Below are 23,451 nucleotides of genomic sequence, written 5' to 3' on the forward strand. Positions count from 1 at the left end.
ACAGGAAGAAAAGGGATGGATCAGAATGTTGAAAAGGGTGACGTAGATCAAGATGCGTTGTATTCTTAAATTTCTTTGTTAAATTGCAACAAACTTGGTACAACTCCTTAAAGATAACTAATAAAAAATAACAAAAAAGAAACAAAATTGACCATTGACAAGCTCTCAGACTCCCTTCAAGTCTGTTTCAGATTATTAACAGCGTCATAATATGGCTAAGTTGTTCTTTAAATTTTCTCTGAAATACATCACCAAAAATGAGTAATATTATGAATTATTAACATTTAGTTACTAACAAATTCTGCAGGTTATTCTTGATTTCAATTATGGGCACAAACAACAAAATATTAGTCAGAAATAATAGTTTAGCCAAACATATTACAATGCATATTTTGCCAATGTCCACAGCTGAAAATTATTTTTCATATTTTACTTTTGTTTTACACAAAATGTAACAGCATTTTTTACTCAAAAGTTTTATTGTACACAAAAGTACATAATTAAAATGATTTTGTTGGACTGATGTATCAATTTTTAATAGCTTCTTAGGAATGTTATTATATAGTTTATCAGGATGTTCCATCTTTCAGTAGGATTATTTTGGGAAAGGCTTTAGCTAATAATAAGTTCTTCAATACAACAGTGTCAACAAAAATGTCATAATACAAAGAGATAAGGGAGATTTGTCAGTATTCTGACTAGATTAAGAAAGATGTTATCTTGCAAATTTTGAAGTTGCTATAAATACATTGCTACTAAAGTTTGACCCTAACTATACATTTTTAAAATTAGGACAAAAATTAAACTTGTGAGAACATATGTTCAGATTTTTTTGTTTATTGTTACTAAATATATAAACTGAAATTTCTTAAATATATGTCAATGTCATCATTGAACTAGCCAATTGATAATACTGGTATTTATTTAAATGCCAATATGATTTTCTACTAAAAAGTGGTGATATAGTATGCTGTTTTTTATCAAGTTAGCAAATATAACGCATTACATGAAAGTATGAAAGCTACTTGATTTTTTTTCTGAAATATATTCATAGTTTTCAGATCTAGAAAATTATCATTATTAATTAAAGCTCTGATAAAAATTACTATAAAGCTAATTTTTTCTTTTTGTTTTATTTACTTATTTTAAATATTTTTGTAAAAGTGATATGCAGAGAGGTGTCAGTTATATGAGTCAAGTAATGAGTGTATTTCCTTTTGAAACGTGTCATTACCTCCCTCATTCTTTCCCAGTTTTTCCTCTCCCTACTTCCCTCCCCCAAAATTGTATAGTTCCAACGTAGTATCTAGCAATTTCTGCTAAATTGGTTGACCCTTTGTCCCACCATTTCTGTGCTTAACCCTTCCCCACCCCACATCAGATAAAGTTATATACAAGACAATTTTTGGCTTGATTTGATTATCTTTTGTGTATGTGATAGAGTGTGTTGGTTCTGGAGCTTGAACTCAGGGCTTGTCCTCTGTTCTTCAGCTTATAAAGCTAATTTTTAAGTTAAATGTCAGCAGGTTAACTTGTGGGTCAATACCAATTTTATAGAATTCTTTAATCTTTATAAAAAATTTACTTGCTATACTATCGAGTTCACATCTTTAGAACAGTACTCATTTTTACGAATATTACAGCAAGTGTTTTTCCACATTATTGAAACTGAAGATAGCATATCATTTAAAAGAAGAGAAAGCACTGATAATTTTTCTGTCATTGAGTACAAATTTCCCATAGCATTGAAATGATTGCAAACAGAGGAATTCCATTCTTTATGTGTAAGTGTATTTTATATACATATACATATAAATATATTAGCATTGTTTGGTTATTTTCTTCAGTATATCATCAGCTTAAGCATAGGAGCAATGCACTATATAGTTTGTAATCCAAATACCAGAAAAATACTAGTTAACAAAATGTTTATGAACCAAATATAATATATTTAACATGAGATGGCACCTTTAATTCTACCAAAGCCATCTGGCTTTTTTTAAATAAGTTATTCAATGGCAATTAAAAATGACCAATACAGCCAGATGGCCAAGAGTAATGGACAAGAAGCACACAAGAAACATATGTGTTTTTACAGTCATATTCCAAATGATTTGAGGGCCCTTAAAGGGCTAAATTGCCGGATCATCTCACCTCTGATAGATGAAAATAACATGTAAAGTCTAAACTTTGTGCTTGATAAAAGAAAAAAAAGTATGTCTACGCTTAAAATGAGGCAATTTTTCTTTTTCTTTCTTTTCTTTTCTTTTTTTTTTTTTTGGCTTTTGACCTACAGTTCTTTTTAATTGTTTTTTTTATTATCTTTAATAACATTACAAAGGATTTGCTATTCACAAAGCAGTTTATGAATACAGTGAATCTTGTTCAATGTTGCCCCTTTCAATGTTCTTAACCACCCATCTTAATCTAACCCTTCATTCATTTTTCTTTTTATGTATTGATTTTTTGCCATAAAGCAATTGATGTGTATGATGCATTTTGATCCATGTCATCCCTTCAACCTCTTCAACACCCTTTGACCCACCATTTCCCTATTTTTTTCTCAATTCTATGGTATATACAATGAATTCTTGGCTGCTTTCTCCCCACATTCCCCTCTTTAAGGCCACACTAAAGTCACCAGCACAACCATGTTCAAAACAGCATTATTTACCATAGCCAAAACATCCAATCAGCCCAGATGCCCTTCAGTGGCCTAATAGGTAAAAAAAAAATATGGTATATATACACAATAGAATTCTACTCATCCATCAGAAGGAATGATATTGATCATTCGTAAGGAAATGGATACTTGGAAAAATTATTTTGAGATAACATTTCTTGGATCAAGGAAATGACACACACACACACTTTCCTGTTTACAAAGCATTGTATCTCTACAGTTCATTTGCAAACTTCTTATATGAAACAGCATATATACCTGGGCTGACTATATCTACTTTAATACTGAAATAATCACGAGTAAAATTATGTTTGAGTATTAGACTCAATGTGAGGTGTTTAGATGAGAAGGGTTACCCTATATGAATGGATTAATGGCAATTAAAATCTGCTTGAGGTTGTGAGTTTGACTTCTTGTCCTTTGTTTACTTCTCTTTACTTGTCTGCCATAGGATGAAAGAACATGTAAAGAATCATTTTATACCGATCACAAATTTTCCAGAGATATGGACCAGTATAATTTTGTTCAGTATAATGGGCCCAGTCTCTGGAATTCTGTTACAGAAGCACAAAATGGACTATGGTACCTATGTTAATATTATTTATATATGTAGAAAATGGATTTGTAGGGGCTCGGAAGGTGGCGCAGTGATAGAGCGTTTGCCTTGCATGCATGAGACCCTGGGTTTGATTCCTCAGCACCACATAAGCAAAAAGAAAAAAAGCCGGAAGTTGCGCTATGGCTCAAGTGGTAGAGCGCTAACCTTGAGCTGAAGAGCTGAGGGACAGCATCCAGGCTCAAAATTCAGGCTCCACAACTGGACCCCCCTCAAAAAAAGAAAATGGATTTGTATTTTATAGAACTGTTCAGTTTAAGTTCTAATAGATACCCTTTGAATACATAAGTTTTCATTTAGCTGTATTATAAGAATAACACTGATGAAAGAAACTAAAAATAGCTAAATTAATCTGATTTGGGGAGGATAAGAAGAAACACAGAAATAGTGGGACAAGGAGTGAACTAATTTAGCAACGATACTCACTAGACACTATTTTGGAATTGAACTATACAACTTGGAGGGTCAGATCAGATAGTCGGGAGGGAAAACCTGGGAGAAAACAAGGGAGAGGATAATACTGTTTGAACGGAAATGTAATTGTTATCTGATTTTTGTAATTTTAAGCTCTCTGTATATGACCTTTACAATAATAAAATTAAGAAACAAAACAAAAAATAACATAGGGAACACCATATATATGAAATGGACATTTGTTTAGTGATTGTGTCATTATGGGTCAATAATAACTCATATCTACTCAATAACACAGAGCTTGAAAGAACTATTTCAGTTTTATTTAATTATACTTACAAATACACTGAGAAGTTTCTATTGCAATTATTTGTTATGAGTTTACACTAGTATTGATTTCTTTGATTGATATATGTGTTATTCTATGTATGAGCCATTATAGCTTATTAAGAGTCTTATTTAAGTCATAACATAACTTTCAAAAATCAGCCAAACCAGACATAAATAGAAAAGAACGCATGAAAGTGATATCTGCTGTAAATAAAGAATTACAGAAACTTTTATGGGGGGAAAGCAATAGAAGAAATATAGAGGTAAGATAAGAAAATCATCAAAAATTTAAAAATTGATGGTAGTTTGTGAGATACTTAAAAGAGTAACAAAATATTATTTGAAAAATGTACTACGTATGAGTGTGGAAAATAGTAATAAGGATAGCAATTTAAAAACATTGTGAATGTCTAAATACAATATGTTCAACTTATCACTATAATTATTAAAATATGTTTAAACACTGTTATTCAAAAAATTAAAATAATTATGATCCATGGCCTCAATTCTTATGTTAAAATGTCAATAATATCTCAGGTAAATATATATATGAAAAAGAATATATAATATGCTTTCAATTAAAAAATATGATTGTTATGATTATAAAACCTCACATAAATTAATCTGTCCAAAAAAATCAATAAGCAAAAATATTTAGAACATCATTATAACAGTTACATATTTGTTATGACAACATATTCATCAAAATAAAAATTGCACAGGTTCTTTTTTTTAATTTAATTTTATTTTATTTGAGAACATACTGTACAGAGGGGCTACAATTACATGGGCAGGATAATGCATACATTTCTTACCAAGCATTGCAGCCTCCTCCTTTGTTTACCCTTCACCTCCCTTCCCAGCCTCCCCCCTCCCCCCACCCAATTATACCCCCCTCCCCCCCCACACCGACATTGTAAAGCTGGTTTTGACCTGACATTTTGTACTTCTCATTGTTGCAACAGGTCCACCTGAATCCTTAAACGACTTGTTTGTCCCCATCTCCTCCACATGTTATACTGACATCAAATATAGTGAAAGCGAGGGTTACCCTGTGGGGGAGGGACATACAAAGCAACAAAGAAATAATCTTATAAATGCGTTAGAAACACATGCATGAAAGAAACGAAAACATTAAAATACATATTTAAGGGTTCATTTTCCTAACATCACATTATCTGACCTTTTCCGCTTGACTCATACCTATACTAGATATTGCAAATAAGGGAAACCATGGGACCTATGTTTCTTTGGGCCTGGCTTACTTCACTTAATATAATTTTTTCCAAACCTTTCCATTTCCTAACAAATGGGGAAATGTCATTCTTTCTGATGGAGGCATAGAATTCCATTGTGTATATATACCACATTTTCTTGATCCATTCATCTACTGAGGGGCATCTGGGTTGGTTCCATATCTTAGCTATGGTAAATAATGCTGCAATAAACATAGTTGTGCTGGTAGGTTTAGTGTGGACTTGTTTGTAAACATTTGGGTAAATGCCCAAAAGTGGGATTGCTGGATCATAGGGGAGATCTATGTGAAGTCTTTTAAGGAACCTCCATACTGCTTTCCAAAGTGGTTGAACAAGTTTACATTCCCACCAACAATGAAGTAAGGTTACTTTCTGTCCACATCCCCTCCAGCATCTGTTGTTGTTAGAGTTCTTGATTTTTGCTGTTCTAACTGGAGTGAGGTGATATCTCAACATTGTTTTGATTTGCATTTCTTAAATGGCTAGGGATGTTGAACATTTCTTCATGTGTCTATTGGCCATCCTTCTTTCTTCTTCAGAGAAGCTTCTCTTTAAGTCTTTCGCCCACTTATTTATTGGGCAGTTGTTTCTTTGAGGATTTGTTGTTGGGTGGTTTAATTTTTTGAGGTCCAAGTATATTTTAGATATGAGACCCTTGTCCGTTGTATGGCTAGTAAAGATTTTCTCCTAATCGGTGGGCTTTCTATTGATCTTGCTAGCTATGTCATTTGCCCTGCAGAAGCTCTGCAACCTTATGCAATCCCATTTGTCCAACCGTTCTTTGATTTGTTGTGCTTCCGGGTCTCTATTCAGAAAATTTCAGCCTGAGCCAAGGAGACCTAGGGTTTCTCCTATTCCATCCTGTAATGTTTTCAGAGTGTCTGCTCTGAGTTCAAGGTTTTTGATCCATCTGGAGTTGATTCTGGTGCAGGGTGATATATAAGGATCTAGCTTTAGTTTTCTACATGTAGTTAACCAATTTTGCCAGCACCATTTACTGAAGAGGCTGTCTTTCTTCCATTCTATTGTTTTAGCTTCCTTATCGAAGATTAGATGGCTATAGGTCTGTAGGTTCATTTCTGGGTTTTCAATTCTATTCCATTGGTCCTGAGGTCTGTTCTTATGCCAATACCAAGCTGTTTTGATTACTATGGCTTTATAGTAGAGTTTGAAATTTGGTATTGATATTCCTCCAGCAGTGTTCTTTCCGTTGAGGAGCGTTTTTGCTATTCAGGGTCTTTTATTGTTCCATATGAATTTTTGGATTGCCTCTTCTATTTCCTTGAAGAATGAGGGTGGAATTTTGATAGGTATCGCGTTGAATTTGTAGATAGCTTTGGGAAGTTCTGCCATTTTCATGATGTTAATCTTGCCAATCCAGGAGCATGGGAGGTTTTGCCATTTTTTAAGTTCTGTGTTGATTTCCTTTTTCAAGATTTTAAAGTTTTCATCCTAGAGGTCCTTCACTTCTTTGGTTAAGTTAATTCCTAGGTATTTTATTTTTTGTGGGGCTATTACAAATGGAGTTGCTTTCCTAATTTCAGCCACACTTTTCTCATTGTTGGCATATAGAAAAGCCATTGATTTTGGGGGTTAATTTTATAGCCTGCTACTTTGCCAAAGTTTTGAATCAGCTTGAGTAATTTGGTAGTGGAGTCTATGGGATTCTTTAAATACGAGATCATGTCGTCTGCAAAGAGGGAGAGTTTTATTTCTTCTTTCCCTATTTGGATCCCCTTTATGTTGCATCTTTTCTTATTGCTGTAGCTAGGCATTCTAATACTAGATTGAAGAGAAGTGGAGAGAGTGGGCATCCTTGTCTTGTTCCTGAATTAAGAGGAAATGGCAGCCGGGCGCTGGTGGCTCACGCCTGTAATCCTAGCTACTCAGGAGGCTGAGATCTGAGGATCGCGGTTCAAAGCCAGCCCGGGCAAGAAAGACCATGAGACTCCTATCTCCAATAAACCACCAGAAAACCGGAAGTGGCACTGTAGCTCAAGTGGTAGAGCGCTCGCCTTGAGCTGAAGAGCTGAGGGACAGCGCCCAGGCCCAGAGTTCAAGCCCCACGACCAACAAAAAAAAAAAAAAAAAAAAAAAAGAGGAAATGGCTTTAGTTTTTCACCATTGAATATAATGCTGGCTGTAGGTTTGTCATATATAGCCTTTATTGTATTGAGGAATGTTTCATGGATTCCTAATATTTCCAGAACCTTCATCATGAAGGGGTGTTGGATCTTGTCAAATGCTTTTTCTGCATCTATTGAGATAACCATGTGGTTCTTATTCTTGCTCCTGTTGATGTGATGAATAATATTAATTGATTTGCGTATATTGAACCAGCTTTGCCTCCCTGAAATGAATCCTGTTTGATCGTGTTGTATGATTTTTTGGATGAATTGTTGAAGTTGATTGGCCAAAATTTTGTTGAGAAGTTTTGCATCAATGTTCATCAAAGAAATGGGTCTATAGTTCTCTTTCTTTGATGAGTCCCTGCCTGGTTTTGGGATGAGTGTTATGATGGCTTCATAGAATGTGTTCGGTAGTGAGCTTTCTCTTTCAATTTCATTGAAGAGTTGGAGGAGTATTGGTGTGAGCTCTGCTTTGAAGGCCTTGTAAAATTCTGCTGTAAAACCATCTGGTCCTGGACTTTTCTTAGCTGGGAGGTCTCTTATTGCTTTTTCTATTTCAATGCTTGATATGGGCCTGTTAAGCTGGTTTAACTCATCTTGGTTTAGTTTTGGCATGTCAATATTTGCTAGGAAAAGTAGATTTTGAGAAGTATTCCCTTGTAATTTTCTGAATCTTGGTCGTTTCCGTGTTGATTTTTCCATTCTCATCTCTGAGTTTATTAATTTGGGTGTGTTCTCTTCTTTTTTTGATAAGATTTGCTAAGGGTTTGTCAATTTTGTTAAGTTTTTCCAAGAACCAACTCTTTGTTTTGGTGATACTTTCTATAGCTTTTTTTAATTCTAATTCATTTAATTCTGATTTAATTTTGATTATTTCTTTCCGTCTAATGGATTGGGGTTTATCTTGCTGCTCTTTTTCAAGGAGGTTTAGATGTGTCATTAAATTGTTAGTTTCCGATCTCTCCAATTTGTTGATGTAGGAGCTCAGAGCTATAAACTTGCCTCTGAGTACTGCCTTTGCTGTGTCCCAGAGGAGCTGGTAATTTGTGTGTTCATTTTTGTTGAATAGCATGAACATTTGAATTTCCTTTCTAATCTCTTCCATGACCCACTCATGATTCAGCAGTGTGTTGTTCAGCCTCCATGTGATACCGGACTTTCTTTGGTGGCTTTTGGTGTTGAGTTCTAATTTTATTCCCTTGTGGTCAGAGAGAATGCAAGGTATAACTTCAATGTTTCTGAATTTAGACAAGTTTGCTTTGTGGCCTAAAATGTGGTCTATTTTAGAAAACGTTCCATGTGCTGCTGAGAAGAACGTGTATTCCGATGCTGCTGGGTGAAATGTTCTGTAAATGTCTGTTAAGTCTAGTTGATCTATGCTGCTGTTTAGATCTGCGGTTTCTCTATTGAGTTTTTGCCGAGTTGATCTATCTAGTGGGAAGAGTGGTGTGTTAAAATCCCCAAAAATTAATGTCTTTGGATCTATATGGGATTTGAGGGAAAGTAGTGTTTCTTTGATAAATTTGGGTGCTCCATTGTTTGGCGAATAGATATTTAGAATTCTAATATCCTCCTGAAGGAGAGATCCTTTAATTAGTATGCAGCGACCTTCTTTATCTCTTCCAACGAATTTTAATTTGAAGTCTATTTTATCTGATATTAGGATTGCAACTCCCGCCTGTTTATGAGGTAGATTTTGTTCCAGCCTTTAACCTTGAAAATGTGTTTGTTTTTACGGGCAAGATGTGACTCCTGCAGGCAGCAGATAGAAGGGTCTTGTTTTTTAATCCAAGTAGACAGTCTATGTCGCTTAATTGGAGAGTTCAGTCCGATATCGTTAAGAGATAGGACTGAGAGGTATTTGGGAGTTCCTGCCATGTTATCCATCTTCTTGGGGGCTGCGAAAACTGGGTTCTTCCTAAGGTTCTTGGATTCTCAGTTTGAGTGCGGTTTCTTGGCCTTTGTTGCGGTCATGTTGGTTTTCTATGTGTAGGACATCTTTAAGAATCTTTTGTATGGCTGGTTTGGTGGAGATGTATCGTTTCAATTTTTCTTTGCTATGGAAGGTTTTTATTTGGCCTTCAGTTATGAAGGAGAGTTTAGCTGGGTACAGTATTCTTGGTTGATAGTTGTTTGTTTTTAGGGCATGGCATACGTCATTCCAGGCTCTTCTTGCTTTGATTGTCTCTGCTGAGAAATCTCAGGTGATTCTAATTGGTTTCCCTTTATAGGTGATTACCCTTTTCTCCTTGACAGCTTTAAGGATCTTTTCCTTGGTCTGGGTTGATCCTGTGTGGATTATAATGTGACAGTGGGATGTCCTATTGTGGTTTGGTCTATTTGGGGTTCTAAAAGCTTCTTGTATCTGAATAGGCCTATCTTTCTGTATGTTTGGGAAGTTCTCTGCTAGGATCCTGTTAAACAAATTTCCTAGACCATTAACTTCTGTTTCTAGGTGCTCCTCTACACCCATTATCCTTAGAATGGGCCTGCTGATGGTGTCTTCCAGGTGTTGGATAGACCTATCATATTTCTTGGACTTGTCTTGGATGGTTGTATGTTTTTTCTCTATAATATCTAGGCTGTCTTCAATCCCTGAGATTCGATCTTCTGCATGGTCTAACCTGCTGTCAAGACTCTCTACTTTGTTTTTTATCTCTTTTCCTTCTAATTGGTCAGCTTTGATGGCTTCAAGTTCTTTGTTGAAGCTCTGTTTTAGGTCTTGTATGAATTTCTTTACTTCCTTAATTTGGTGTTCAATGTTTGTTCTCAAATCACTTAGTTGATTGGTTATGGTTTCTTTGGACTTCCATTCCTTCTGTTGGGTTCCATTCAGCATTCCCTTTGTGGTCTCCCTGACTTCCTTCAGCTCTTTGTTAATGGATTCCATGAATGCCTTTAGTGATCTTTGTGTATTCTCTACCTGGTCTCTCAATTCCTGAATTAATCTTTGATTAGCTTCCTCCCGTCTGTGGGATTCCTGCAGTTCTCTTTCTTCCCGTTCGTGGGATTCCTGTAGTTCTCTTTGAGTGTTCTCTGCCTCCTCACGTCATTCCTCCTTTTGTCTTTGAGTATTCTCAAGTTGTTCATGCAAATCCTGTATCAGTTTTTGAGTAGCTTCCTCACGCTTATGATATTCCTGTATAAACTTCTGGGATGCCTGCTCTCTCTCCCTATCAATCTCATACAGAGTCCTTTGTACATTGTCAAACTTCTCATTTATCATGTTTGCTATTAGTGTTTGTAGAGCTATTTGGGAACTCTCCTCTGGATTATTCTTTATCTGTTCTAATCCCTGATTATCAAGATTGGGAATTGAGATACCCGAATTTGCCATTTTTCTTGTGTTTTTCCGGCTTACTCCGCTATTTGAGATGAAGATTGCAACAGTTTTGTGCTAGAACACTATCTTAAGGCAACCATCAACCCAAGTTTGCGTTTGTACAGTCAATAGTCTACAGATACAATCTAGTTCAACAGATACATCTATTCAACATCAAACAACTATATGTTAAAGGACTTCGAACTGCAGAAAAGAATTTGGAAAACCAGAAATTATTAGGATTAGGGAGAGATGTGGGTAAAAAATAGGAATAGATTGGTGTGGGGAGGCACAGGGAGAGTTAACTATGTCCTAATCACAATGCAGGAAATGGGTTGGGTAGGATGCAAGTAGAGAGAGAAAGAAAAAGAAGAGACAGAAAGGGGAATGAAGAGAGACCAGAACAAAAATAGAAACGTAAAAATTAATGTTATTATTGAGGTTAAAAGACCGTCTATTTAGAGAGGAATGTGAATATGTTCCGAGAAGGGGAGGGACATAGAGGAGATGTGAAAAACTTTAAGGATGGGAAAGGGAGAAGAAAAGATCAGAAGTTCAGTAGAGCTAGTCAAAAAACAAAAAGATAATTAAGAAAGAAAGAAAAAGAGAAAGAAAACAAGAAAAGAAAGGAAAACGCTCATTCACATATTCCTAAAATAAAAATTATAAGATGAAAAAAAAAAAAGTTACTGGAAAACAATTATTTTTTCAGAAGAGGCAAAAATTAAAGATTAATAAAAGTTTTAGAAGGGAAAAAAATTTATATATATATATATATATATATATATATATATGGTAACCAAAAACAAAAAACAAGCAAAAAAAGAAAAGAAGAAGAAGAAAAAAAAAAAAGAAAAAGAAAAAAAGTCTTTTGAATTTTTTGGGGGGGTGGGAGGAGTGGGAAGAATCCTGTATCTCCCTTTTGTCTGTAACCAGTCTCTTGTTGGAGTCTCTGGTCAGCTTGAGGTCCTGTGGCTTGATTGGTTTCTTAAGTCGGTTGGTTGGAAGAGGCAGAAAAATGCTCTGCTTTACCCAAGATTTTGAGATCCCCCTCCCAGGTTAGTTTTCTGGGAGGGTGATCTGCTTTGAGAATCACAAAAGAGGGGGATGTGGTGATGAGGCTAGGTTCTGGGTAGAGTTGAGGCCTTTCAACAAACAGTAGCTTTACCCTGGGGCTATTTTGTGATAAAGCTCACAGCGCCCAGCCTGGAGCCATTCTCAGGGTTTCTGTTGTTCAATTGATTGTGGTGGCTGCTACAGGGAGGGGCAGCCTCTGGCTCTGGTTACCCAGTGAGGCAATGCACTCCAATGGCTGGCGCCTGAGCTGGGTGACTTTTCCCTGGATGGAGCTGAGTCTGGCAGGTCACTTTGCCTTTAAGTTCTTGTGACCTGCTAACTGACTCGTTTTATTCCAAGGCCTGAGCTGGAGCTAGCAGCTCCTCCGAGCTTTGTCGGTATCCAAGATGGAGATCACCGGTGCTGGGGGGGGAGGGGTGGCCTTCCCTCCTCTGCTCCCTGAGAAGGAGTGAGGACTTCGGGCTTGTAACAAGGATCTGATTAGAAATACAGCTGAGAAACCAAAGATAAATCCAGATACATTTGTGCACATGGATGGCCACTCAGAGAAATAAAAGAAATAACTGAAATGGAATCAAAGCCAAGACATTGTAAGTAAATTGCAGAATGAAACACTGAAAAAATGCAGAAAATATTTAGAGAAAGGTCATTTTTCTTATTTGACATATATAAAAAACTTAAAACTTTTACTCCTGTCCTAATCAAATTAATGTACTTGATAAAACTGATCATCAGTCACTCTTCTGGTATTATCTATAAATTGAGTTTGCAAAGTAAACCCACATGGAGAAGTCCAAAAAGAAGTTACTATTACATGACCATACATGTTAACATTGTATGGCAATCTATTTTTCCTACTGTATCATACTCTCTTCCCCCTTTCCCTTAAGAAATGGTAAGTTTATTTTTCCTGTTTACATACTTGCAAATAACCTATTCTAACAGTATTAAAGATTCTTTTTTAAAATTTTTATTTATTTTTTGTGAAAATACTGTACAAAGGGATTATAATTACATGGGCAAGATAATGAGTACATTTCTTATCAAGCATTTTAGCTTCCTCCTTTGTTTCCCCTTCCCATCCCTTCCCAGACTCCCCTCCCCCGCCCTCCCCACCCAATCCTCCCTGCCCCCCCACCAAAGTTGTAAAGTTCGTTTTTGACATAACGACTTGTACATCTCATTGTAACAGTATTAAAGATTCTTAATCTCCTACCACTCCATCTTCTTATTGATCATCAGTCTGCTGATGTTCACTGAACATTTCTTAGTTACACTTGGTATATCTTACGTTATTCACCCTCTTTCATTTTCCACTCTCTTCTCTCTTTCAAGAAAAAGAGTATAAATTGTTCTTTAGCTTTCGTTTGTGCTCTAGCTTTATTCGGGTTAGCTTTAATTCAAAGATGACAGCATTCTCATAGCCAATAGTATGATAGCCTTAGATGATAGCATTCTCCTAACCAATAGCAAAATGAGGATGAAAATTTACCTTGACTAATATTCACCGACTGCATGAGTTTATGCCAATTGGCTTTTAAAAAACTTCATCAACTTAGCCATTTCAGGCTTTAATTTTAGTTTGTCTAACCACTTTTCATTTTTTCATTCTGGAATTGGCTGAATAAAAATTGATAGGATTCATCTTTAGAAGATGTAAAGCTTTTGGGCTGGGAAGGTGGCTCTATTGGTAGAGTGCTTGCCTTGGATGCATTAGGCCCTGGGTTCCATCCTTCAGCACCAAATAAGCAGAGAAAGCCGGAAGTGGCGCTGTGGCTCAAGTTGTAGAGGGCTAACCTTGAGCTGAAGAACTGAGGGACAGTGCCCAGGCCCAGAGTTCAGGTCTACAACCGACAAAAAACAAACAAACAAACAAACAAAAACAGAAGATGTAAAGCTTTTGCTAAAAAGACTTAGAGATATAACAAGAATTGAAATTTAAATGATGCAATGGTATCTCAAATTTTCTTTTGATTATTATATTAGCAATGGGATTTAGTTTTCTTTCAGATGATAGGTTTTAAAACTATAAATATATCCCTTCAATTTTAAATAACTTTCAATATTCACTAAACCGTCCAGAATACATGTTACTGACTTTGCTAAATTATATATCTGACAGATTCAATCAAGTATACTGAAGATTGAATGATTAAAATGGAATCACATAGACTATAATAGTGCCATAGATAACTGTATTGGCCACTTTTCATACAAAGGCAAATGCCTTTGAAAATTGTATAAACATGATAACATTCATTGAAAACCTAAAGTAATCTCACTATAAAGGTTGTACAATTCTATGAAATTAGTAAAATAAAATGTTCCCTAAAACTGTTTTGTTAAATGATACGCTCGTTATTTTCCTTTCCAAATATGCTACGACTTCCTTTATTCACAGTAGAACAATCCCACCACTGTTTCAATATCTACTCTAAACCTGAGCTAATGAGTGTTTCTAAAACTGATGCATAAAACATGTCCTAGAACCTGATGTTAAAGTTAACAGACAACATATTAACACCTACCTGTATACATGATTGATTTTTATAGAGGTCTTCTGTACCTTTTGTGTATTCAACCTTTAAACTGAATATCTGGATTATGTAGTTTTTATTATTTTCCCAACATATAGAGTCTGATATAATTTTCACATTCACTTTGATTTCAAGGTTTGTCACAAAGTGCAGAAAAAGGACAAGTTGACAAAGTTCAGAAGATGCTACCCAATTAAAGACACTGGACAATATCAGTATTTTTTCTCTTGTTCTTAGGAAAAAACACTTTAAAGCTATTTATTTTTGAGAGAAGAATATGTATATAACATTGCACTCAGAAACTGTGTGGAATATTATATCACAATAGATTGCATGAGTTATATAAAAGTTACGCCACCTATTTTTTAAATGAGGCATACTTACAATGAAAAGAATATTGGATTTGGCATGATACAGCACTATTATTTATCAATATACTAAAGTTGAATAATTTACTTAACCTTTCTGAAACCTTGAATATTCAGTTATAAAAATGTAAATGGCAACCTATCACACAAAGCTTGTTTGACTTTTCTAGTCTTGCTGTAACAAGGCACCACCAAGTAGGTGGTTAAAATAACCGAGGTACTTGTCAATCAGTTCTGCAGGTTAGAAGTAAAAGGTCAAGATGCTGTCAATGTTGTGCCCCATTCAGTCCGGTAAGAAAGAATCCTATTATTCCTCACTCAAAGCTTGTGGTGGCTGTTAGCAATGTTTATATCTTGGCTTGAAATTGCAGTACAACTATGTCTGCCTTTATCCTTGTGTTTCTCTTTTGATAAAGATGTCAGTCCTAAAGGAAGAGAGGGAGAGGGGTAAAGAGAGAGACAAAGAAAGTGCATTCCATTAATTTTAAAGCCCACAATATTCCAATCTCACCTCATCTTAACTACTTTCATCTCACATACACAATCCCATAAATGTATTTAATATACAATGCGTATAGTGTATAAAATATAATGTAAAAATGTAGTCAATATCTGAGATATGGACAATTGGAGAATCAACTCATCTTTGAAGACACAATTCAGCTCATAAGAGAAAGGATTTAAAATGGGTTAAAATGTGTCAAGAAAATGTGGTATATATAAACAATGGAATTCTATGCCTCTATCAGAAAGAATGACATTGCCCCATTTATTAGGAAATGGAAAGACTTGGAAAAAAATATATTAAGTGAAGTAAACCAGCCCCAAAGAAACATAGGTCCCATGGTTTCCCTTATTTGCAATTACTAGTATATGTCTGAGACAAACAGAAACAGTCAGACATGTTGATGTTAGGCAAAATGAACACCAGGATAAGGAAGCAAATGTTTTTTCTTTCTTTCTATAGTTTCTAACATAGTTATAAGATGATGTTTTGTTGCTTTGTATGTCCCTCCCCCCCGTTATAACCCCTGTTTTCACTATAGTTGATGTTGGTATAATTTGTGGAGGGGAAGGAAAAAAAAAACAATTGTTTAAATAGGGTTACAGGTGGCCCATTGCAACAATGAAATGTACAAGATGTGATGAAGAAAATTAAACTTCACAAATTTGGCAGAGGAGGGGAGATGAGAAGGGATGGGAAGGAGAAACAAAGGAGGAGGCAATAATGCTTAAGAAGAAATGTAATGTACACAAAAGGTCAGATAAGGTGATGTTAGGGAAATGAATCCTAAGATATGTATTCAAATGTATTTTTTCTCTTTCATGAGATTGTTTCTAACACATTTATAGGATTATTTCTTTGTTGCTTTATATGTCCCTCCCCCACAGTATTAGCCCTGCTTTCACTGTATTTGATGTCGGTATAATTGGTGGAGGGGAAGGGGAAAAACAAATTGTTTAAATAGGGACACAGGTGGACCCATTGCAACAATGAGATGTATAAATCGTTATGTCAAAAGCGAACTTTACAATTTTGGTGGCGGGGCAGGGAGGATTGGGTGAGGAGGCAGAGAGGGGAGGATGGGAAGGGGAAATATATATATCAGTTTAAATGTAAAAAAATATATATAAAGCCCCCTCCCCAAAAAGAAATGTACTCATTACCTTGCCCATGTAATTGTAATCCCTCTGTATGGTATTTTAACAATATAAAAAATGTGCTAAAACTTAAAATGTGTTCATTACTTTTCTCTGGTACTCCAGAATCATGGCTTCACAACAACTTATCTCACCTTTTCTGCTTGACTCAGACATATACTAGTTATTGCAAATAAGGGAAATCATGGGACCTATGTTTCTTGGACCCTGGCTTACTTCACTTCTTATAAATTTTTCCAAGTCTTTCCATTTCCTAACAAATGGGGCAATGTCATTCTTCCTGATGGAGGCATAGAATTCCCTTGTGTATATATACCACATTTTCTTGATCCATTCATCTACTGAGGGGAATCTGGATTGGTTCCATAACTTAGATATGGTAAATAATGCTGCAATAAACATAGTCGTTCTGGTAGCTTTGGTGTGGTCTTGTTTGTGAACATTTGGGTAAATGCCCAAAAGTGGGATTGCCGGGTCGTAGGGGAGCTCTATGTTGTGTCTTTTGAGGAACCTCCATACTACTTTCCAAAGTTGTTGAACAAGTTTACACTCCCAGCAACAATGCCATAAGGTTTCCTTCTGTCCACATCCCCTCCAGCATCTGTTGATATTAGAGTTCTTGTTTATAACCATTCTAACTGGGGTGAGGTGGCATCTCAATGTTGTTTTGATTTGCATTTCTTTTATGGCTACAGAGGTTGAACATATCTTCATGTGTCTATTGGCCATCCTTCTTTCCTCTTCAGAGAATTTTCTCTTTTATTCTTTAGCCTACTTATTTATTGGGCAGTTGTTTCTTTGAAGATTTGTTTTTGGTGGATTTAATTTTTTAAGTTCCTCTCTTCCCCTCTATCTCTTGTCTCCTTTCTATTCTCCTCTTTATCTCTCCTCTCTTTCCTCTCTCTCTCTTTCTCTGTCTCTGTCTCTGTCTCTCTGTCTCTGTCTCTGTCTCTCTCTGTCTCTGTCTCTCTCTCTGTCGCTGTCTCTCTCTCTCTCTCTCTCCTCTGTCTCAATCCAGTACTGAGGCTTGAATTCAGGGCCTATCTTTCAGACATTTGTGGCTTCTTTTCTTTTCTTTTCATTTTCCTTTTCTTTTCTCTTCTCTTCTGTTCTTTCTCTCACTATTTCTCTTTGTTTCATTCTATCCTTCCTTCTTTCCTTTGTTTCTTCTATATCTTCCTTTCTTTTTCTCTCCCCTCCTTCATTTTCCTTCCTTATTTCCTTCTTCCTTCTTCCTTCTTCCTTCCTTCCTTCCTTCCTTCCTTCCTTCCTTCCTTCCTTCCTTCCTTCCTTCCTTCCTTTCTTTCTTTCTTTCTTTCTTCCTTTCTTTCTTTCTTTCTTTCTTTCTGTCTGTCTTTCTTTCTTTCTTTCTTTCTTTCTTTCTTTCTTTCTTTCTTTCTTTCTTTCTTTCTTTCTTTCTTTCTTTCTTTCTTTCTTTCTTTCTTTCTTTCTTTCTTTCTTTCTTTCTTTCTTTCTTTCTTTCTTTCTTTCTCTTTCTTTCTTTCTTACTTTCTTTCTTTCTTTCTTTCTTTCTTTCTTTCTTTCTTTCTTTCTTTCTTTCTTCCTTTCTTCCTTTCTTCCTTTCTTCCTTTCTTCCTTTCTTTCCAGTGGTAGTTACTTGGAATATAATACTCTCATAGCTGTTTCTGCTCCAGCTTATTTTGAACAGATCTTAGCCATCTGAGTTGTCAGGACTGCAGGTGTGACCCACTAGCCACTAAGCTTAATAAACTTCATTTAGAAAACAAAAAGGAGAATTTACTTGAGGCAGAATAGGGTTGTCTACACATTTAGAAATTAAACCTTCATTGATATCTAGCTTCTGTCTCCAAATAGTGAGAAGTTACCAACCTTCAGGCACTCTTTGGCATTCTACATAATAATTTATGAGATTTTCACATACAAAAAAATCTAATATTAAATACTACTTTTTTCTTATTTGTTTGAATCTGAATTATGCATGGGTATAAAATGACAAAACATAAATCTGTCAAAATATGTAAATCTGGATGCATACTTCAATATTTAACCAGTATATTATCCTAAAATATAAACACATGAACCAAAATGACACTTCTATCTTTTTTGGGCCAGTGAGGATTCTCACAGATTTTCCCACCCAGACTGACTTCTAACCAAGATCACCAAATCTCAGCCTCCAGTATAGCTAGGATTATAGGTATGAACCACTGCGCCTGACAAAAGAAAGTTCATAATGAATTTTAGAACACCTTTAAAATTTTGAAAAGTGGTAACATATAAATTAAATAGAAACTTGAAAATTTACATGTGAAAATATTGATAAAATCTAGGTCTGGGGCTTATATTCCACAATGCTATTTGTGTGTTTGTGTGTGTGTGTGTGTTCATATGCAAGTATGTAGATGATAACTGAATAGAAAGAAAAATAGATAATATACAATACATATTTACCTATTTCTACATAATTTTTCATATATATAAATTTACACATGTAAAAGGGTAAATTAATTCCAGTAATAAGTAATTTAAAAGAACATCTACATAGGTTAAGAATGCTTCACTCAAATTTCAGGTTAAATTTACCTCAATCTCAGTACTGCACCTGTGAATATAAACAAATACATAAATGAATTTTGGTCTACACAAAACTTTTCCAAGTTGGAATCATTCATAGCAAAGTAAAAAATACAATTTTTTTTTGAACTTTTCTGGTAGTAGAAATGACACGTCACCAGTCTCAAAAATATTTTCAAAATATGGTTGTCTCACAACCTTATCATATCAAATGCAATTTGGCTTTCTAGAACTTATTTTTTTTTAATTTAATTTAATTTTATTTGTGAACATACTGTACAGAGGGGCTACAATTACATGGGCAGGATAATGCGTACATTTCTTACCAAGCATTGCAGCCTCCTCCTTTGTTTACCCTTCACATCCCTTCCCAGCCTCCCCCCTCCACCCCAATCCCAATCCTTCACCTTCCCCATCCTCCCCCCCCCCCGCACCGACGTTGTAAAGCTCGTTTTGGACATGACAACTGGTTCTTCTCATTGTTGCAACAGGTCCACCTGTATCCTTAAACAACTGGTTTTTCTCCATCTCCTCCACAAGTTATACTGACATCAAATATAGTGAAAGCAGGGGTTATACTGTGGGGGAGGGACATACAAAGCAACAAAGAGATAATCTTATAAATGCGTTAGAAACACATGCTTGAAAGAGAAAAACATTAAAATACATATATATGGGTTCATTTCCCTGACATCACATTATCTGACCTTTTCCACTTGACTCATACATATACTAGATATTGCAGATAAGGGAAACCATGGGACCTATGTTTCTTTGGGCCTGGCATACTTCACTTAATATAATTTTTTCCATTTCCTAACAAATGGGGCAATGTCGTTCTTTCTGATGGAGGCATAGAATTCCATTGTGTATATATACCACATTTTCTTCATCCATTCATCTACTGAGGGGAATCTGGATTGGTTCCATATCTTAGCTATGGTAAATAATGCTACAATAATCATTGTTGTGCTGGTAGCTTTACTGTGGTCTTGTTTGTAAACATTTGGGTAAATGCCCAAAAGCGGGATTGCTGGGTCATAGGGGAGTTCTATGTGAAGTCTTTTGAGGAACCTCCATGCAGCTTTCCAAAGTGATTGAACAAGTTTACATTCCCACCAACAATGAAGTAAGGTTCCTTTCTGTCCACATCCCCTCCAGCATCTGTTGTTAGAGTTCTTGATTCTTGTCGTTCTAACTGGGGTGAGGTGATATCTCAATGTTGTTTGGATTTGCATTTCTTTTATGGCTAGGGATGTTGAACATTTCTTCATGTGTCTATTGGCCATCCTTCTTTCTTCTTCAAAGAAGTTTCTCTTTAAGTCTTTCACCCAATTATTTATTGGGCAGTTGTTTCTTTGAGGATTTGTTGTTGGGTGGTTTAATTTTTTGAGGTCCAAGTATATTTTAGATATGAGACCCTTGTCCGTTGTATGGCTAGTAAAGATCTTCTCCCAATCGGTGGGCTTTCTATTGATCTTGCCAGCTATGTCATTTGCCATGCAGAAGCTCTGCAACTTTATGCAATCCCATTTGTCCAACCTTTCTTTGATTTGTTGTGTTTCCGGGTCTCTATTCAAAAAATTTCGGCCTGAGCCAAGGAGACCTAGGGTTTCTCCTCTTCCATCCTGTAATGTTTTCAGAGTGTCTGCTTTGAGTTCAAGGTCTTTGATCCATCTGGAGTTGATTCTGATGCAGGGTGATATATAAGGATCTAGCTTTAGTTTTCTACAAGTAGTTAACCAGTTTTGCCAGCACCATTTACTGAAGAGGATGTCTTTGTTCCATTCTATTGTTTTAGCTCCCTTATCGAAGACTAGATGGCTATAGGTCTGTAAGTTCATTTCTGGATTTTCAATTCTATTCCATTGGTCCTGAGGTCTGTTCTTATGCCAATACCAAGCTGTTTTGATTACTATGGCTTTAAAGTAGAGTTCGAAATTTGGTATTGATATTCCTCCAGCAGTGTTCTTTCCATTGAGGAGCGTTTTTGCTATTCGGGTCTTTTATTGTTCCGTATGAATTTTTGGATTGCCTCTTCTATTTCCTTGAAAAATGAGTTTGGAATTTTGATAGGTATTGCGTTGAAATTGTAGATAGCCTTGGGAAATATTGCCATTTTCACGATGTTAATCTTGCCAATCCAGGAGCATCGGAGGTTTTGCCATTTTCTTGGTTCTGAGTTGATTTCCTTTTTCAAGATTTTAGAGTTTTCATCATAAAAGTCCTTCACTTCTTTAGTTAAGTTAATTCCTAGGTATTTTATTTTTTGTGGGGCTATTACAAATGGAGTTGCTTTCCTAATTTCAGCCACACTTTTCTCATTGTTGGCATACAGAAAAGCCATTGATTTGGGGGGGTTAATTTTGTAACCTGCTACTTTGCCAAAGTTTTGAATCAGCTTGACTAATTTGGGAGTGTAGTCTATGGGATTCTTTAAATACAAGATCATGTCATCTGCAAAGAGGGAGAGTTTTATTTCTTTTTTCCTATTTGGATCCCCTTTATGTCTGCATCTTGTCTTATTGCTGTAGCTAGGCATTCTAATACTAGATTGAAGAGAAGTGGAGAGAGTGGGCATCCTTGTCTTGTTCCTGAATTAAGAGGAAATGGCTTTAGTTTTTCACCATTGAGTATAATGCTGGCTGTAGGTTTGTCATATACAGCCTTTATTGTATTGAGGACTGTTCCATGGATTCCTAATTTTTCCAAAACCTTCATCATGAAGGGGTGTTCGATCTTGTCGAATGCTTTTTCTGCATCTATTGAGATAACCATGTGGTTCTTTTCCTTGCTCCTGTTTATGTGATGAATAGTATTAATTGATTTGTGTATATTGGACCAGCTTTGCATCCCTGAAATGAATCCTGTTTGATCGTGTTGTATGATTTTTTGGATGAATTGTTGAAGTTGATTGGCCAAAATTTTGTTGAGAAGTTTTGCATCAATGTTCATCAAAGAAATGGGTCTATAGTTCTCTTTCTTTGATGAGTCCCTGCCTGGTTTTGGGATGAGGGTTATGATGGCTTCATAGAATGTGTTCAGTAGTGAGCTTTCTCTTTCAATTTCATTGAAGAGTTGGAGGAGTATTGGTGTGAGCTCTGCTTTGAAGGCCTTGTAAAATTCCGCTGTAAAAACATCTGGTCCTGAACATTTCTTAGCTGGGAAGTCTCTTATTGCTTTTTCTATTTCAGTGCTAGATATGGGCCTGTTAAGATAGTATAACTCATCTTGTTTTAGTTTTGGCCTGTCAATCTTGCTGCTCTTTTCCAAAGAGGTTTAGAAGTGTCATTATATTGTTGGTTTCCGATCTCTCCAATTTGTTGATGTAGGAGCTCAGAGCTATAAACTTGCCTCTGAGTACTGCCTTTGCTGTGTCCCAGAGGAGCTGGTAATTTGTATGTTCATTTTTGTTGAATAGCATGAACATTTGAATTTCCTTTCTAATCTCTTCCATGACCCACTCATGATTCAGCAGTGTGTTGTTCAGCCTCCATGTGATACCAGACTTTCTTTGGTGGCTTTTGGTGTTGAGTTCTAATTTTATTCCCTTGTCCTCAGAGAGAATGCAAGGTATAACTTCAATGTTTCTGAACTTAGACAAGTTTGCTTTGTGGCCTAAAATGTGGTCTATTTTAGAAATTGTTGCATGTGCTGCTGAGAAAAACGTGTATTCTGATGCTGCTGGGTAAAATATTCGGTAGATTTCTGTTAAGACTAGTTGATCTATGCTGCTGTTTAGATCTGCGTTTTCTCTGTTGAGCTTTTGCCGATTTGATCTATCTAGTGGGGAGAGTGTGTGTTAAAATCCCCAAAAATTAATGTCTTTGGATCTATATGGGATTTGAGGGAAAGTAGTGTTTCTTTGATAAATTTGGGTGCTCCATTGTTTGTCGAATAGATATTTAGAATTGTAATATCCTCCTGAAGGAGATATCCTTTAGTTAGTATGTAGCGACCTTCTTTATCTCTTCTCACGAATTTTAATTTGAAGTCTATTTTATCTGATATTAGGATTGCAACTCCCGCCTGTTTATGAGGGCCGTTTGCTGGGTAGATTTTGTTCCAGCCTTTAACCTTGAAAATGTGTTTGTTTTTATGGGCAAGATGTGACTCCTGCAGGCAGCAGATAGAAGGGTCTTGTTTTTTAATCCAACTAGACAGTCTATGTGGCTTAATTGGAGAGTTCAGTCCGTTAACGTTAAGAGATAAGACTGAGAGGTATTTGGGAGTTCTTGCCATGTTATCCACCTTCTTGGGGGCTGCAAAAACTGGGTTCTTCCTATGGTTCTTGGATTCTCAGTTTGGGTGCAGTTTCTTGGCCTTTAATGCGGTTTGTTGGTTTTCTATGTGTAGGACATCTTTAAGAATCTTTTGTATGGCTGGTTTGGTGGAGATGTATTGTTTCAATTTTAATTTGCTATGGAAGTTTTTTATTTGACCTTCAGTTATGAAGTAGAGTTCAGCTGGGTACAGTATTCTTGGTTGATAGTTGTTTGTT

This window comes from Dipodomys merriami, unplaced genomic scaffold, assembly GCF_024711535.1.
Source record: "Dipodomys merriami isolate MVZ:Mamm:240054 unplaced genomic scaffold, mDipMer1.0.p SCAF_75, whole genome shotgun sequence".
Classification (NCBI taxonomy): Eukaryota; Metazoa; Chordata; class Mammalia; order Rodentia; family Heteromyidae; genus Dipodomys; species Dipodomys merriami.